The sequence below is a fragment of the Stylophora pistillata genome, chromosome 10, assembly GCF_964205215.1.
Source record: "Stylophora pistillata chromosome 10, jaStyPist1.2, whole genome shotgun sequence".
Classification (NCBI taxonomy): Eukaryota; Metazoa; Cnidaria; class Anthozoa; order Scleractinia; family Pocilloporidae; genus Stylophora; species Stylophora pistillata.
The window spans coordinates 27,014,420-27,032,936 of record NC_142528.1 but is presented as its reverse complement, the minus strand read 5'-3'; the positions used below and the strand labels follow the sequence as shown (position 1 = coordinate 27,032,936).

General features: G+C 39.0%; 2 long non-coding RNA genes across 2 annotated transcripts; both read left to right on the top strand.

Moving 5' to 3' along the window:
- Positions 1-277: 277 nt before the first annotated feature.
- Positions 278-2,172, top strand: LOC148722452 (uncharacterized). The gene is made up of 2 exons (XR_015992653.1): positions 278-991; positions 1,475-2,172. It is a non-coding gene; the product is annotated as an uncharacterized LOC148722452 (long non-coding RNA).
- A 12,546-nt stretch (positions 2,173-14,718) lies between these two features.
- On the top strand, positions 14,719-18,302 carry LOC148722451 (uncharacterized). The gene is made up of 2 exons (XR_015992521.1): positions 14,719-16,152; positions 17,287-18,302. It is a non-coding gene; the product is annotated as an uncharacterized LOC148722451 (long non-coding RNA).
- The last annotated feature ends 215 nt before the right edge of the window (positions 18,303-18,517 follow it).

Here is an 18,517-nt window from a genome sequence, read left to right as displayed (position 1 = left end):
GTTAAAATTTGTGGTCAATTTTTACGCCTTACAACAATCTTTTAGGCGTTTTACGGCTAATGGTTAACCTCTTGGAGACCCCACCAAAAAGACAATCATACAAAAGAAGGGATCTTTCAGACTCCATAGCATAACAAAACAATGCCTTCGCGTGGAGATGCTTTTAAAAGTCTTTTTTACCTCAACAAACGTAAGTTCAAGTGTTGACAATAGAAAGGTACTGCAATTTTCCGTTGAGTGGGGCGCGAAAACAGTTTTGTCACGGGGTTTTCACTGACCGTATAATTACAGTGTTGTCACGGGAAACCGTCCTCGTTTCCAGTGGTGATCAAATCTCGAAAGCCGTATTTCACCGATCGTCAAATGCATAAGATAGATTAAAAATGTTTGTGCCTTTTTTAATAACGTCGCTTGACTACTAAATTACGGTCCGGGAGAAGTCATTTCTTGTACTCCTCGTTTGTCTTTCGACTCCTCGTTTGTCTTTCGAGTCGTTAGGACTTAGGCGCAACATCTTTGCAGTTTTTTTGACTGAAATACTAATGCTAAGGTAAGGTATTTTAAAAACAGGTGTCTCAAAAGTCTTATGACGCACGTGAAATTCTTGTTATGACGCACGTTTATCCACATCTATTGACGCACGTTGTATGTCCTTTGACGCCACCCACGTCGCGCAGGTAATAAATGAAAATGTTTGAGGACCATCCAGCCAATGGCAGAACGCTAAAAATGGTCCAAACATGGTACAAGTGGGCTGTATCTTGAGAGGCATCCTTCAGCTTTGTAAAAGCTACGATGCAGAAAGTTGCAAAGATGTGTCTCTCCCAAGATATTTGGTTGTGTGTTTTATCCGCTGTCATCGGTGGCTTAATGTCATTTCTGATGACAAAGTTGTTGAATTCACCTCGGTATAACGCAACGAGCAGGCAGAAGATACCGGAGGAACATGACGAAAGGCAAAGATAAAAAACGTTAGTTACATCGTTTTCAGGTGAGAAGAAGCGCTCCTTTAAAACAAAACAAAAATGATAGACTAATAGCGAAATTTCATGTGTGTCCAAGCTACAATGGCGTGCACCGTTCTGGAACTTCTGATTTCAATCAGAAGTTTTGTTGGCTAGTTGAGTTTAGACGTAGTCGAGCGTGATTCTTCAAGATGTAAATATTACTTTTATGTCCCGGATTTTTAACAAATCGTCTCTCAACATGTTTCACAGTAACAAAAAAAATATCGCCAAATAAAAGCGGGTCAAGCACGGGACCCTTAATATAGTGTTTACTTTTCCTAACATGGTCACGAAATTTCAAAGCATATCAATTTGTCACTGCGATAAAGCTCTCATTTCCGGGTAGGAAATAGATCCTTGTTCGGTTCAGACGGGGCTGCATGATTTTACCCCACTTTCGATCATGCTGTAGAAAAAGACCTGTAGACAATTTGTTTCACTCAATTCACTTCCCTTTCTGTCTACAGGAATTTGCGATTCGATCATGGACTGACAACAGAAGAACAAGCAGGATATTGGCTCCTCTTCGCCAAATGGCCGAATTGTGGTTGATTGTGTTGCGGACTCTGTTTAGACAGGACCGTGTAAATGTATTATTTAATCACGTACAGATTCCCTTTAAATCTTGTTGACAATGTTGTGTCTCATTATGCTGTAGAAAATCAAAGGGAATCAAATACATTAGAAGTCATTCAAGGTCGCCAAGTGATTGTGTGTGGGTGATAAAAAAAAAACAACAAAAAACAAAAAAAAAACCAAAAAAAAACATGCGAGGATGCAAAGGTTCGCAAGCTATATCAAAGAGGTATTCTTATATTGGAAATCTTGTGGCAAAGCTTGTGGTGCGATCTGTATGAGAGAATGAAGTTTCTCTCTGATAAATATTTGCGTCGCGTTTTTTTATTTGTTGTTGGTGGAGTAAGTGCAATTGCGATTTTAAAGGTCTGGGAAAGTAAAGAATCAGTGCTGAGGTATGTCTCTTCTTGTCGCATCTTCAACTAGTCGGTCTAGTCTTTGAAGTAGACACTTGTCACGAGAGATGTTTAGGTGGAAAGTAATTATATGCTTCTAGTTCGGATCAAAGAGGAAAAATATAGTTTTTATGAGAATTAAATGCGTCGCTCATATAATTCAAGACAACAGTACATTAAAATCTGTAAAACAATTCAATCGTCTTTGGCCCATTCCTGTACGCAAGACTGCACGCTAGCGCTTGTTTCGATTTCCGATAAGTTCCCGTTTTTTCCTCCAGGTACGATTATGACGTCACAAAAAAAGTCTACGAGTTTGAGATTTTTAAGAGAGTCCTTCCGTTGAGATTGACTTTAAAGAGCTGATCAAAAGCAAATTTATGGAAGGATACTCGATTCGGAAGCAATAGACATTTAAGCTTAAATGACGAAAAGAGTTCGAGTAAACAATTCTACGATTCCCAAACGCGATGCGAATTATGGTTGGAAAAATTTGGCTGCCTTCAGTGGAGCTTTGCCATTCGCTACGGACCATTCCACATAAATGTGACACACTTGTGTCGCTCGCACCCGCGAGTGAATATATGAATCATGATTTTTTTTATTTTTTCAAATTCTGGATGATTTCTCCTGTGAAATCAAGAAAGCTATTGTGTAGCAATGTGATCCAGTTAGTTTCCTATGATGTATGTTATACTGTCAAGATTTTTGGAACAAAAAATCTACATATTGCAACTGGATGTAGCAAATGCGTGCAGCAATGTAAAAATGTGCTCTGTAGTTAACTATTCAGCTCAGGCTGAATTGATTATCTGAATGGTTTTACATTTTCCCACTGAACCTTGGCTTAACCGGAACCTTATTGGCTGTTTTCCGCCGCCGCCTCAACATTCCGGATACGAAGCATATGGCTCCCGAAAGAGAAAGCAATCGTGAGAGATGATGCGTTAAGATGGTTTTGTAGGTTCTTGATTTTTCTTGAAGAAAAGAGCACACGGTGATTGTTGATCTTATCGGCATGAAGGATTAACATTTTGAAAAGTCTTTCACCAAATCACGGTTGATCAAGCGAGTTCAGTCTAGAAATGCTCACTGCTAAAAGAAAGTCAACGCTTAATTTATTAAAGTATCCCTCTTGCTAGTATAATTTTACATGAGGAAGCGCCAGGCGAACACAAGAGGTGGAGAGGGAAAAAAGTATTTTGCTTATCTATAATCTATTTTTAGCGTCTTCTCACGTGTTTCGTTGCCTTTCACATATTTGCCTTACTCCAGCCCACGCTGCGCGCGCTGGGTAATGACCTAGTTTCCAAAATTAATATGGTAATGAAGTCTGAAGTCCGTACCATTTACGTTCAATTCATTTGCACTTAATCAACCTCGTGGGGTGGATTACCAAGCATGTTTCCATCCAAAGATATATTGCTGTGTGCGGTTTCCGCTGCCATTAGTGCAATCATAATGATCCTGGTGTTCGTATTATTCTCAAGATGCGGGAATCAAGCAATCAGGACTCAAAAAGTTCCACAAGAGCACGATGAAAGAATGGGATAGTTGAAGTAAAATCTTTGGTGAGTAAGCGAAATAGTGACCAATAACAGTAGCCAAAATAGTGGCCAATAATCCATGGGGGTTCTTTCTTATGATTCTGATTTGTCTTTTTATAAAACGAACACACTTGCACAGCTCTGAGATATGTATGATTTGTTGGAGAAGTATTATTTATTGGCGACAAATAGTAATCTGGCATTAGTTGTATTTCCTGCAGGCAACTTTTCCCGACAGTTTATCTTGTCTTAGCCTGGGGTTAGAATAACATTCCAGCCCCTTTAATAAAGCGAAAACCATAGAAACTTGACGCGTTTTTCTTGTTTTTTATTGCATAATGAACAGTTAATGTGTGGGGACGGTGTAGGGTCAGGAGGAAAAGTACAGAACGCATTTTCTTCAACTTAATACCCTGATTTTCTGACTATGGGAGTATAGACCCCATTTCCAACTATGAGTTTCTATCCGTGTATGAAGTGTGATAGGATCAAATAGCGGAAAACAAAAATATTTTAATAGACTTATCAGCCTTATCTAGATATGTTGTTTGATTTATCATCTACGGGTTTATGTCGAATTAATTTGATGGCCTGCTCCCAGTTGGCTTGTTAGCTCAATTGGTAGAGCGCTGCACTAGTATCGCAGAGGTCAATGGTTCGAATCCCGTACAGGCCTGAAATTTTTTTCAGGTCTGATTTTCACTATTGCTCAAATAGTGCTTTACTGCGAAGGATCGTGCACATATACCTTATCTAGATATGTTATTTCCATGGATTGTTTTCGTTTTATTTGTGTGACAGGTGAAAAGTTAAGTAGGCCTATCCAAATGTTGTCTCAAACCAAATATTATCTTTGGAATAGTGTGAACGATGTGTCATATGTAGGAGGGTAAGTTTCTAAAGAAACTGTGGTGATGCGTCGGTGGGGGTATCAAGGTAATTCTGTTATATCAATCAAGTTGAAATTGTAAATTGGCCACCGTAAAGAGTTAAAAAGCTGACGTTTCGGCGTTAGCCCTTCGTCAGAGCGAAGGGCTAACGCACGAAATGTCAGCCTTTTCACTCTTTACGGTGGCTAATTTACAATTTCAACTTAGTTGATGTGTCATGATGCTGTAGAGCAAGTCGTATCACATATCTTAGAAGTTTGTCAAGTTCTTTTGAGTGTTGTTTCTCTAATCTCGACTTTGAATAAGAAATAACCAAATTTCATGTAAATTTTAGCCATTGGTTAAGAGTTTTGAAAACTGCTATGTGAAAAAAAAAATATATATATATATATATTTCAATAAAACGGAAGACACCAATCGCGTGTCTTTCTTCCAATTGCGTGACTTGACGGACTTCTTAGAATGTAGATGTTTGATGTTTATTTCAATAGGTGATTTCAAGCAATCTTCACCGACACCCATTCATAATAAGCTCTGACGAAGGGCTAACGCACGAAAAGTCAGCCTCCAAAACTCTTCACTGTGGCCAATTTACATTATTTACTAAGTTGATTACAGCAGATTATTTCGTCATACCACCCACCATCGCAGTTGTACAGTTTGTTTAACAAACAAACGCTTGGAAATAAATGAGATCTTGCGCGTTCCTTTCAACTATATAGTCTAGACAAACGCTCTCAGTAAGATGAAAACGTAAAAAGATTTGCTAACTTCAATAACAGTTCGCAAGTACGCGGGAATGTTCTTCGTATAACTGGAATGAAAATACATATCTTTAACGGAAACTAAAACAGCCTCACTTCAGTCTATGTCAGCAGGCGACTGTGCTGGCTTTTAAATGTGATGGCTGGCGGAAATTTGCTTTAAAATCCGAGGAAACGTCTTCAATTTCCTCCACCATAGCGATCTTAGTTTTGCTCTGAGTGATAATACACTATTTATCTTACCGAACGGAAACAGCAAAGAATACCACAAAGGCAGCAGCTTTTGCAAATAATCGGAAAGATTATCTCACCGACAGTCAAACGAAGGAGTTTATTTTAATACGACAGCAGCAGCTTTTTGCAAACAGGTTTATTTTAATCAGACGGCAGCAGCTTTTTGCAAACAATCGGAAAGATTATCTCACCGACAGTCAAACGAAGGAGTTTATTTTAATCAGAGATAGCAAAGTCTAACTATTTATTGATAAACAAGAAATAAAAAGTCCGTGATCTTCTTCCAGTCGCGTGATTTAAAGGAAGATCTCAGCTGTGAATGTAAATGTTCGAATGTTAAGTCAAAAGGTGATTTAATGTATTCTTTAGGGTCGTGAAATTTATCTCGAGAACTTGTTTGCGTTCAGCGAATGATGAAATGTTGGAGAGGGGGGGGCGTGGAAGAATAATAGGTTTGAGTGATGTATACTGATACTGATACTCTTTATTAGTTTTCCACTAATGGGTTTTAAAAACTAATTACAATCAATACTAAATCAAAACTCATGAACTTCAATTTAAAAGATGTCTCAATCCTAAAAAAAACTACCGAGAAATTCCTTTAAATGTCTCTTGAAGGTTGGCAAATTGACACATTCTCTTACTTCACGTGGGAGAGAATTCCAAAAACTCGTTGCACGGTCTAAAAATGTGCGTTTCCCATAAAGGGAATACCATAAAGGGAAGAGTGAATACCATTTTTATCGACTGTCACTTGTAGTTTAGGTAGGAGGTCATTTGCAGTGACGTCGTGCCGAGTGTGTGCCAAGTGGAGGCTCCCGGCTGAAGCGACAGATGCATCACCTGAATAATTAACTCAAAATATTGCTCAGTCAAAGAATGGCTTCGGAGTCCTCGCCTTTCTGCCAACACTTCAAAATTACACGCATGGACAGAAGCGACAGAGAGCGAAAGTACATCGTCTATGTTAGTATCAAAGGCAAAATGCTTTGACCTATGGATTGAACAACAGATTTTCCTTGTGTTGATGCTGTAATTTTATTGTCAAAAGAGTGACTAGTTAGCAAGTAAAGGGATAGAGTATTACAGAATATAAGAAATTGTAAAAAAAATTGTATTTTTTAATCCTGCAGATATGGAGATGATCCTGTGAAATCAAGAAAGCCTGTTGTGTATCATGGATGTTGACGTCGTATAATGTGCGCTTTATTGTCAAGATTTAAGAACAAAGAACTTTAAATATTGGATCTAGTAAATGTATGGGGCATTTCACAAAAGTTCCCTGTAGTTATTGCTCAGCCTCGATTAAATGATGCGGATTGCATGATAGGTTAAGACCATAACGAGAAAGTAAGAAAATGAGAAAGGAGGTTACAATTTGACAATGTCAATGAGCTCTTTTTTGTTGATGTTTCTGTAACAAATATCGTGCCCTTTAGTTTTCTGCATTCAATGTTCTTGTTATGTACTGAATTACGGCCTCCTGCATGATATGAACAAAATAAAAAGGCCACTGTCTTTACACTCGCGTGATTTGTTTGCAGTAACGAGGCGACCTTAGACTCCGAGTAGTCCCTCTTGTCATAGTTAACTATGCTCCTTTTCGTCCAAGTCCGTCGAGCGAGTAAAAAAAAAAAAAAACCAGGGAAAATTATTGATGCGCTGCAAGAGCTCCTTGAGTGAAGCGCTTGAAGAGTAGGGACTACAGATTGTACCTAAGAGTTTGAATTATGCGTTGCGCTCACAGCGTAAAATTATTTTCGCAAATCTGTCAACAAGCGGTCATACGGGATGTTACTAAAACTGGTAACGGAGAACGGGGAACGGAGAACGGAGAACGGGGAACGGGAACGGGAAACAAGAAACGGGAAATGTGAAACGGGAAACGGGAAACGGGAAACGGGGAACGGGGAACGGGTGTATAGCGGTAACCCGCCTGAGAATTCAAAATGGCGGAGTAAAGGGAACTAAAAGGGTCTGGCAACTACGTAGTTTTGGGCACGTGCTCTTCGAACGCGATCGTCGGAGCAAAAAGTATGGACGGTAAGTGTAGGTTTTATTGAAGGATTTTACTTTGAAATGTTGAGTGCCTCATAAATTTAGGTTTTTTTTGGCACACATTGCAGGTTGCATAGAAATCAAATCCTCGGAGAGGTGAGTATCTTACAATTCATACACAACATTTGAACAATCAACTCAGAACTACAAGCTCGCGGCATGTATTCTTATATTCACAGAGTAATTGTACTGCAAGGTAATGAAGTTTACCTCCAATATCTTCACCGTTACAACCTAGCAATATCAATAATGTTGTAAAGCAAACAGGTGAACGACTTTCACGCCCATTATGAGAATCACTTTCTCTTGAATATGATCGATGCAGTGTAAATATTATTGTAAGCATTAGCATGAATGCGAATTCATACACCTACATTCTTGAAGACATAACTCATGTTTTCCTGTTAAATTAAATGTTATTAAAAGTTCTGTCAATGTTTGATTTCTCTATTGTTTACATGGAAGTTTATGGGTCGATAAAAGATATGTTCCTGATGTTATTTTGCGGTAAGGTAAGCAGATATCTGCATGTAGTAATTTTAATAACTAGGCTGGTTATTACGTTTCCTCGCTCATTTCTGTTAATCTAAGATATTACCTCCTGGCTACTTACCTGCAAAAAATGCTGTTGGGCAATGCAAACAACCAACATACCCAAACTCTGCCAAAAGATGCAGATTTCAGGAAGGAAAAACAAAGAGAGACGTTAGAACAAATGGTGGCAGCCACTGCAGAAACGTTGACTTCGAATTCTCGCCTCTGAATACTAGGCTTCGTGGCTTCGCCTGGGCAATGGTTAAATAAAAGCGAGTCGTCTAATTTCGCTGCAAGCGGCGACCTAGCGATAAAATCAGTGTTTGTAAACATCGTTTACTCCGCCATTTTGAATTCTCAGGTGGGTTACCGCTGTACACCCGTTCCCCGTTCCCCATTCCCCGTTCCCCGTTGTCCGTTCCCCGTTGTCCGTTCCCCGTTGTCCGTTCCCCGTTGTCCGTTCCCCGTTGTCCGTTCCCCGTTGTCCGTTCCCCGTTGTCCGTTCCCCGTTGTCCGTTCCCCGTTGTCCGTTCCCCGTTGTCCGTTCCCCGTTGTCCGTTCCCCGTACCCCGTTACCAGTTTTAGTACCATCCGGTCATACGTGTCAACGCTTGTCGACGCCTCAGATGACTGATAACCTGCACGAATGTTTAGTGCATTTTCCCTTTTTTCCTAACAACTTTATTGGGTTCATAACATAGTACTAACGATAAAAATATATTATAAAGACAAAAATAAATGAAAATAGGAGCAAAAGTACTCAAACCCAAAAGGGCAGGTGTGAACGGTACTGGCGTCCCATGCGAGGCACCGCCCTGTAGCTAAAATACAATAAAACAAAAGAAATCTAAACTACAACAAGTTCGTGTGGCGTCAGCTGCATCTGTAGCCTGTGACATGAGCAAATTCTAACTAGTGTCCACGTGCGTGGTAGTCCAACAGTTCGTTTGCTGAAATCAGAGCAGACTGAAGTGCCAGAAGCTCTTATTGCTGTTATCAGAAAAGGACTGCATGGATGCTATCTCAGAAGACAAATTAAAAGCGCACACACGGCAAAAGTCGTTCTGCGATGGTTCCGGTCTGCCCTCCCTTATTATGTTCTTAGGAGTTTAATATATTCGATAGAGTCATCCTTACTGAAATATTTTACAGATTTCCAGTCTAATTTAGCCCGACAGAGTATGAACGGTAAGCATCGTATGGAAGAAATTTCAATTTAACAGGTCAAAAAACACACCATAACATTTCTACGAAAACTTCATGTTACGATGAACAGAATAGCCACGCGTAATGGCCTTGTAATATAAAATCTTTGGTACATTTTATTGGGAATATGTTTTCTTGGATAGAAATTACCCGCAGTATGTTTCTCGGTCACCGTCAACATCGATCGAATTTAGTGTACTCACGTGGTACGTGGTAAGTCTCCAGTAGCAAATCGATTCTTTACGCAACAACGATAATCACCTCGATAAAGACTGAAAAAAAAATCGGCATTTAGTCGTCAAGTCATTCACTTGACATTTCGATCTTAAGGTTTTTAATCTCAATCCTGAGAAATACAACAATATCAGAATGGAATAATTACGCGGTTCGTTTAATCAGAGAGAAGTCTGGAATGAAAAGTAAACTAATGATATGGGTGCGAAAAACATGCAGGCACACATACAAATAAAGAAACTGCGTGGGCGCTGAAACTGTTATGCAAATGCATTGTGATGGCAGGGAATAAGTCGCAGTTTCGGTTCGTATTTAGCAGAAGAGGTGAAGGAGGCCAATATTCATACCGACCGTCACTCGTAGTTAGCAAGTAAATGCCTTGAACATAGGGTAGGACCCGGTTGCAGTAACGTCCTGCTGAGTGTGTTTTACTGGCAAAGCTTGTGGTGCGATTTGGTTATAACCAGACGAGTTGAAAGGAATGGCATACCTCTCTTATCAAATTTTGCGTGGTTTATTGTTCTTCGCTGTTGGTGAAGTAAGTGCAATTGAAATAATTAAATTTCATATAAAATTTTAGTCGTTGATTAAGAGTTTTAAAACTGTTATATAAAATAGGTTGGAAAGACTCCCGTTTTACCCCATACCAATCAAAAACAAAGCCATAGTCCCAAAGGTAATCTTTTGTTTTGCCTCTGCTTCCCTTATCCAAGAATTGTATTCATAATGAAGTATGGGGATATAAGGAAATCTTGCCAAAAGTTATTTTAATACTGTCATTCACATTGTAAGGTGCGATTGAAAGACTCATAACATAAACAAAAGGATATATTCCGCCATCAGTGTACCTGTCTTGAGTGGTGTTGTTTTTCAAATGCACTAAAATCGAAAAAAGTCTAATAATTTAAGTAGTAAACAGGAATTGTAGAATGGCACGATCTTCTTCCAGTCACGTGCCCTAAAGGAAAATCTCAGCTGTGAGTGTAAATGTACAAAAGTGAAAAGGTGATTTCAAATACTTAGGGTCGTGAATTTATCTCGAGAATCTGTTTACGTTCAACGAGAACATCTGACTATAGGTATAAAAATCAGAAATGAATAAATTCGTGATACAGTCTGCTTTCGATTTTAATCAATATCACGTAAAAAGAAAAGGTCAAGAGCAGCTATTGGCTATTATTTATAGATCCACCGTCAGTCACTATTGGCAAATATATATACATTAAACCGAAGATTTTGGCGGCCAGTTGCCATGGCCCGTCGCGTAGGCTGCCTGCCTGTAAAAGCAAAGCTTTTGGTGCGATTTGTCTCAAACTAGACGATTTGAGAGAAATGGCATACCCCTCTGATCCATCTTTGCGTGCTGTTTTGTTCTTCGCTGTTGGTAGAATACGTGCAATTGCGATTTTTAAGATCTGGGAAAATAAAAAATCGGTGCTAAGTAAAATCAGAAGACAATTTACTTCAGACAAGGCTCGGGAGCCTGAAGAAAACGACGAAAGATTTGACTGAGAAGGTGAGAGTTCTATAAGCTAAACGTAATATATTACGCTTCTGACACATCTGATTTAAAGTTATTTCTCACAAACTTTGTGATGTATGTTACTTCTTCGTATCATTACAACTTCGTCAACATCACAGGAAATAATTGGGCTGAAAGATAAGAGTTGGTTTCGGGTTCGGATCAAAGTGGAGAAATGTAGTTTTTCTAACCTAGATAACTCAAGACAGAGTTGTAATGTTAATTCTTTTATATCTACACGAGACTTTCTACAACAAGTACCGTCAGAAGAGGAAGGAAGGGAAAGGAAAAACCATCAAGAACGACACTAACCATACATAACCTGACTAATCATCTCAACTGACAAGACGAGATCAGATTTTCGTGACAGTGTAACAGCAATCGGTTGATATTTCAGTGTAAAATGATTTGAGTAGGCGATTCATTCATCTGAAATTGTCATCTGAAGGGCTCTGGTCACAATCTTGTAAAATGTAACCACAAAAGAGGCTCAGTCGTAAACTTTTTCCCCGAAAAGAGCGATAAAATTTATTAAACCAAAACAGGGTGACATCCAAAGATTATGCAAATGATGGAGAAAGGGAAATCCCCTCATTATCGAAAGCATATTTAATGATGTGAAGGAAGGCGGCTTTTTTTATATTTGGTAATGGAAGACGGGTTAGGTAAAGAACGCTAGAAAAACAGTCTTCACCCTTACTTTTAACGAATCAGCATTTTACGATTTATAAAGAAGCCGATAAATTCAGTATCGGACGAAAATTTTTACCTATAATTTTGGGCTGTAACTCAATCATGGTGTAAGTCTAGTACAAGGTCGGATCAGGCCTTGCATGACTGTGTGACTGCGTGACTGCGTGACTGCTTGACTGTGTGACTGCATGACTGTGTGACTGCAATTGCTTTTACTGTTGGCAAAAAGGTGGATTGAAATACCTTGTGCTTCATGCTGTGATGTTTTGAAGGAAGGGAACGTGACGCTGAGTGTTGATTGTTTCTGCATAAGCATTTGAAAACAGCTGAGTCAAGTCACGCGAGTTTCTAGAAATGTTCGCCCTCACGTCAACACTTTAAGCTGCCTCACGTGACCCGTTGTTATTCAAATGCATGTCATGTCATGTCATGGACTGTAAAAATCCGATAAAAGCCTTGTTCCGAAAGTACGTTGGTTTGTTTTTCAGGATTTATTAACATTCTACCGAACCCATCTGTCTAGAAATGCTCACCGTAGTTGATCTTTTGTTATTCAAATGCATGGCATGTCATGTCATGTTAAAAAAACTACTGTTAAAAAAACCTATAAAAATCCTCGTTCCGGAAGTACTCCAGTTTGTTTTTGTTCTACCGTACACACTTATGACATTCATTAAGAACAGTTCTAAAGGCCTTTACCGCACAGCATACAACAGAAGACTTCAGCTGGATCAGACAACAACACTCACCTTCTCAGTGATTTCTCGGGAGATCGTCATGTCTGAAGATTTTAAAAAGTGTATCATTTTTAACATTTACATTCTTAAACTTCTCTGTCCATTAATGGCTATCTGGATACTTTCTAGCTTTGCACTAACAATTTAAACACAGAGTGCTGGTATTTTGTGTGGGAACTTTGCGCGACATGTTCCTTTGTCGTGTGTTCCTTTGTCGTTTCTAAGCAGTGTATTTTGGCATCGAGGCGAAGAATTTCAGAACGTAAGGCGGTTGTTTGTGACGTCATAACACACACAGAAGACAGTTTATCTGTCGGCAAAGCTACATTTCTCCTCTTTTATCCGAACCAAAACCGTTTGATTACTTTTCTGCTCAAACAGTACCCATGAAAAGTTTCTACTTGTAAAGAGTAGACCGACATGTTAAAGAAGTCACAAGAAGAAGAGGAAACATACGCCGCAAAGTTTTTTGGGAGATAACTTTAGATCGCATAAAGAAATAACTCTTACCTTCTCAGCCAAACCTTTCGTCGTGTTCCTCAGGCTGCCGAGCCTCGTCTGAATGAAATGGTCTTCGGATTTCTCTTAGCACAGATTCTTTATATTCCCAGATCTTTAAAACTGCAATTGCACTTACTCCACCAACAGCGAAGAAAAAAACATTACGCAAAAATTGATCTGAGGATAACGTCATATCTCCCAACTCGTCTGGTTGATGTGAAGAAATCACACTGCAAACTTTTGTCAGAAGAGCACACTCGAAACTGTGGCTACCAAAACTGAGACGGCACTACACCCGAATGCTACAAATACCCACTTGGTGGGTATTTATAGCAGCCAATCGCCGCTCTTTACCTTTTTTTTGAAACCGCAATCGATTGCGTTCCGAAAACAGGAACGGTAAGGAAAGGAAAGGACGCTAAATAAAGTGCGGTAATTGGCCGCTATAAATACCCATCAAGTGGGTATTTGTAGTAATTTGGACTAAAGGTCAACTGATGACATCGAGAGAAAGCCATGCTCCGCAGAAACCGAAAGTACCAGGGCTAACATAAGCAGCAACTGCAAAACAAATGACGTGTTGCTTTGCCAAAAAATACTGACTGTATTGGATTTGTTCGACAAGAGAAATTTTAAAAAATTCCTTCGATGAAAGTGTCAATGCCAGAGTACCAACACTTTGGCGGGTATGCGAAAATAATTTTGCGTGCGCGATAATCCATGGTCTACGGATTCTTTCTTATTATAGAGGAGATATTTGTTTACAAACATTTCTTTGTTATTTAAATGTTCAAAACCTTAAACAAAAGAACTCTTTGTTTCACTAGCAAATTATTCTCTTGTTGGCATTTTAATAACAGTAGGTGACGTCACTGATGTCTTTGCTATACTAGTTTACCTTTTATGAACGGAACAAACACGCACAGCTCTCAGACACGTATGATTTGTTGGAGAAATATATTTATTAGCTATAAATAGCAATTAGAGAGTGTTGCCCCAAGACATTTCGGTGCACGTTGAAATCTAGTCGTGGTTGCAACTGAAAGTGGGACATAAAACCTTTAAACTGAAAGAAAAAACAAAGTAAATTTCTTCTGCGTTTCCTTCGGTTTTATAGCTAACTTGCATACTGAGCCTGTATGTCGCATGAGTGACGTGATATAGATGATAGATTATTTGTGCACAAAAAAAAAAACCTGCTCCTCGTATGCACAGTTGGTATCAAGCTTGATGCTAATAGGATCACAAGTGATAGTTTAATGAATTAGTCCCCATGTAATAAGGAGACTCGAAATCAGGGGGCGCGAAATATACTCGTTAAATGCTTATTCGAGCCTCTCGATCGACGAGGAATATTTCGCCACCTATGTTCTGAACTCGGGGCGAGACCATGGCTTAGAAAGGCGACTGAAAAATGTACGATGAGGATGCCCTTGTAAGTTACTTTCCATGCTCATTTATAAAGGATCTTCTTACGAGCATAAGCATCGCAGTTTGATAAAACGGACGATGCCTGTGTTTGATGTGATGTGGAGCGCGCCTAAATAACTGACTCCTTATATCCAACTATGGCGATATTTAGAGGCTGCCTATTATTTTTTGCTAATGGAATTATACAATGAATTTTGAAGTGTATTCTTTGCTCATCCTGAAGTTTGCAAATCAAATAACTATTCAATGAACCGGTCACAAAATAATACAAAGACCTCTAAGTGCAATAGAACGACCCATAACACAATCAAAATAATAAAATCCGCTATCAGTGTACCTGTTTTGAGTGATCTGTTGTTATTCAAATGTCATAAAAGGGAAGAAATGATTGCAGTTTCCGGCAGGGTTTGATTATCACAGAAATATTCTCACTAACAGTAAAACGAGTTTATTTAAATCAGAAAGAGCCAAGTCTAACTATAGAATTGATAAACAAGAAAAGAAATCCGTGCTCTTCTTCCAGTTGCATGACTTAAAAGAAAATCTCAGCTGTGAATGTAAATGTTCGGTTGTTAAATCGAAAGGGGATTTTAAGTAATCTTAGGGTCGTGAATTTATCTGGATAATTTTTTTACGTTCAGCGAGAACCTGCGACTACAGGTAGTTTAATTTTAAGGTTACTGATCGTATTTACACAAAAAAATGAGTAAATTCCTAATATGCAAATATGCAAACAAGTGTTTGGCTTGCGCGCTTTTATCTCGACCTGATAGTCTGGAAATGTGGAAATATGCAAATAAGTCGTCAGCTTACGCACTTCTATCCTAACACATTTCCATATTTCTATATTTCCAGACTACCAAGTTAACATGGATGTGAGTTAGCTAATATGTTCGCCTATTTCAGTTTATACGATTTCCCTAAAGTGATTAGCATATTCAATTGTGATGACGCGTTCTGTGCTCTTCTAACCCAAGTAAAAGCCAAACAAACTCTCAGACTCCTCATTGATCACGGTTTTAGTTATTTGAAGGCCTACAAGAACAAATTCATGCATTCTACAGAAGGGCTATCGCTCGAAACGTCGGCTGGAGAAACCATCGACAGTGGCCAATTTGTGACATTATCAACTTTGGTGATCAAGAAAACCAAATTGTCTCGTGATACTCCCATCAACGCAGCACCACAGTTCCTTTGGAGACGTAATCCTTTTATACATACTATAACATACTCTTAGAAACAAATGAGGTTTTCTTCCTTTGAACTTCATAGGTTAGATGGGCGCTCTCGGTTGAATGAAAACGAAAACAAATTTGCATTCTGTACATCATTTCAGGTTTCAGGGAACTTTGGAGACACTGAATAATCAACTATGCATGAAGAAAAAGGTCAAGAGCGCTCTTTGATATTATTTATATGTCCGCTTTCAATCGTTATTATCAAAACTACGAATGCTACGTACCGTAGCCAAAGAGTCAAGGGGAGAGTGGCTATTGGGCAGTAGTTATTGGCAAATGATGTAATTCGAACGTACCATACCCGAGCACCCTGCCGCCGTTGCCCGTCACGTAGACGTGTGCTTTACTTCCAGTAAAAGCAAAGCTTGTGGTGTGATTTGCTCATTACTAGACGAGTTGGGTGAAATGGCATAACTCTCCAAACAATTATTGCGTGGTGTTTTTTCCTTCGCTGTTGGTGGAATAAGTGCAGTTGCGATTTTAAAGATCTAGAAAAGTAGAGAATCGGTAGAGAAGTCAGAAGGCAATTTAATTCAGACAAGGCTCGGCAGCCTGAAGAACACGACGAAGGGTTTTACTGAGAAGGTAAGGGTTATTTTTTAATGCGTCTAGCAGATCTATAGTTATCTCCCTAAAAACTATGTGACGTATGTTTCCTCTTCTTCTAGTCACTTCTTCGACCTAGAGGTCTGCTATTTACAAGTAGACACTAGTCACGGGAAATGTTTGAGCAGAAAAAGTAATCATGTGGTTCTAGTTCGGATCAAAGAGGAGAAATATAGTTTTCATGACAGATAGGTATGTCGGTCTTATAACTCAAGGCGGCAGTACATATAATTCTGTAAACAAGTCAAACGTCTTTTCGACCTAGACCTTTCCGACAGACTGACTGCTTCGTGGTGTTTCCATTCTCCCTTGTGTTTCTACACCGTGATTTTAAATGACGTCACATAAAGACAAGATTTTAGGAGGTTGTTTCCGGTTTCCGTTGAGATTGATTGACCTGTAAAAGATCTAGAATACTCGAGTTGGAAAGCAATAGTCGTTTAAGCTTAAAACGACGAAAAGAGCTTTCGAATAAACAATTCTACGATTCCCCAACGCGATGCGAATCATGGTAAGAAAAAGAAAAAATGATTTCGCAGCCTGGTTCAGTGAAGCTCCGCCACTTTCGGACCATTGTGAGGCCCGGTAAATATTAAATTAACCCGCACGACGATATTTACGTGGATGCACTCTTGTAAAGCTCCGGTTTAATTCGTTGCAAACGAACTTGATAAACTGTATTCATTTTCGCTTTGTTACAAAATGGTTTTGTTCAGTGTCATTGGAAATTACGGATAAAAAATAAAATCAGTCACGGTTGTGCCAATTCTGAGACTATCTGTTTTGTTGAAAGCGAACTCAGTTAGTTACCTTAAACATTTATTTTGACCAAATCACGAAATATAAGTCCCGCAAAAAGCGCGCGTTCCATTTCCGCGGAAATAAGTGTCTGCGGAAATAAGTGACAACGAGGTCTATAGTTAATGTAAGAACCTACTAGAGCGGTAAAAGTTCATGAAATGCTTTGACCTACGGGTTGACCAACAGGTTTTTCTTGTGTTGATGCTATGATTGCATAGCTACGAAAGTTACTGGATGGGGTCGGATAGCAAGTTTAGGGATACAGTAGATTAAAAGAATATGGATCGTAAAAAATGTTATATTTTTCTGCAGATATGGAGATCTCCAGTGGAATCAAGAAAATCATTGTGAAGCGGTGGGATTCGGCTGATTTCCTATGATGTGTGTTATGCTTTCAAGACTTTTAAGCAAAAACTTTCCAAATTTGATGTAACAAATGCGTGCATCAGTTTAAAATTGCAGTACCCTGTAGTTATTCTGCTTAGCCTTGATTATGTAAATAGTGTAACATTTTCCTACTGTACCTACTTCGTTAACCGGAACCTTATTGGCAGTTTTGCGCCGCACCAATCCCGGATACGAAGCGAGCTCCCGAAAGAGAAAGTAATCGCGAAAGATGATGTGCTATTATGGCTATTTTGTAATTCCAAAAATTCCGAACTAAGAACCGTAATATCAGATGCAACCAGACCCTTTGTAACTGGACGTTTATAAACCTTGTTATTGCACTTTTTTCCTCAGCTCTGTTGATGTAATGCAGATTAATACGAGCTGTTTCGCTATAAGTAATGCGGGATCAATGAATCGTGAATCGTTGGGAATTGTAAATGTTCATCTCAGATTGTTAATGGGCTCTTGATTTTCAGAGTTTGAAATTTAAATCTTAAGTTTTTCATAACAGGTTAAAAATGTAAAATAGATAACCTTCCACTCGCGTGTTTGTAGTCATTAATAAGATGGGACGAGTAGTTCGGGACAATGAAGTAGCAAGCGGTTAAGATTTCAGTGTAAACTGCCGTCGAGCTGGCGATTTACTCACCTGAAATTGCCATCTGGAAGGCTCTGGCCACAGTCTTGAAAAGTGCACCAACAAAAGAAGCCCATTCAGAACCTTTGACCGAGAATAGAGCAGTAAAAGATATAGCGTGACATCTAAATATTATGCAAAACATTGAGAAAGGGGAATCCCCTCATTATCGAAAGCATATTTAATGAGGTAAATGTAAACGGCTTTATATCGTTCATGGATGGCGAATTAGCTTTTTACGAATCACCATTTTGCGATTGACAATAAAGCAGATAAATGAAATAAAAGACGAAAATTCTCACCATTGGAGTGTAATTCAGGGCGGTGATTCAATCGTAGTGGAAGTTTTGCTCAAGCATGGAATAAAAATATTTTTTAAGTGAGACTAATGCTAACAGACAAAAGAAAACCTTGCAACATGCTATGTACGTAGTAACATGACTGTTCTAACGCTATCCACAGTTAGATGGAGCACGCCGTTGTAATGATTTCGTTAGCATATTTTGTGTTTTCATA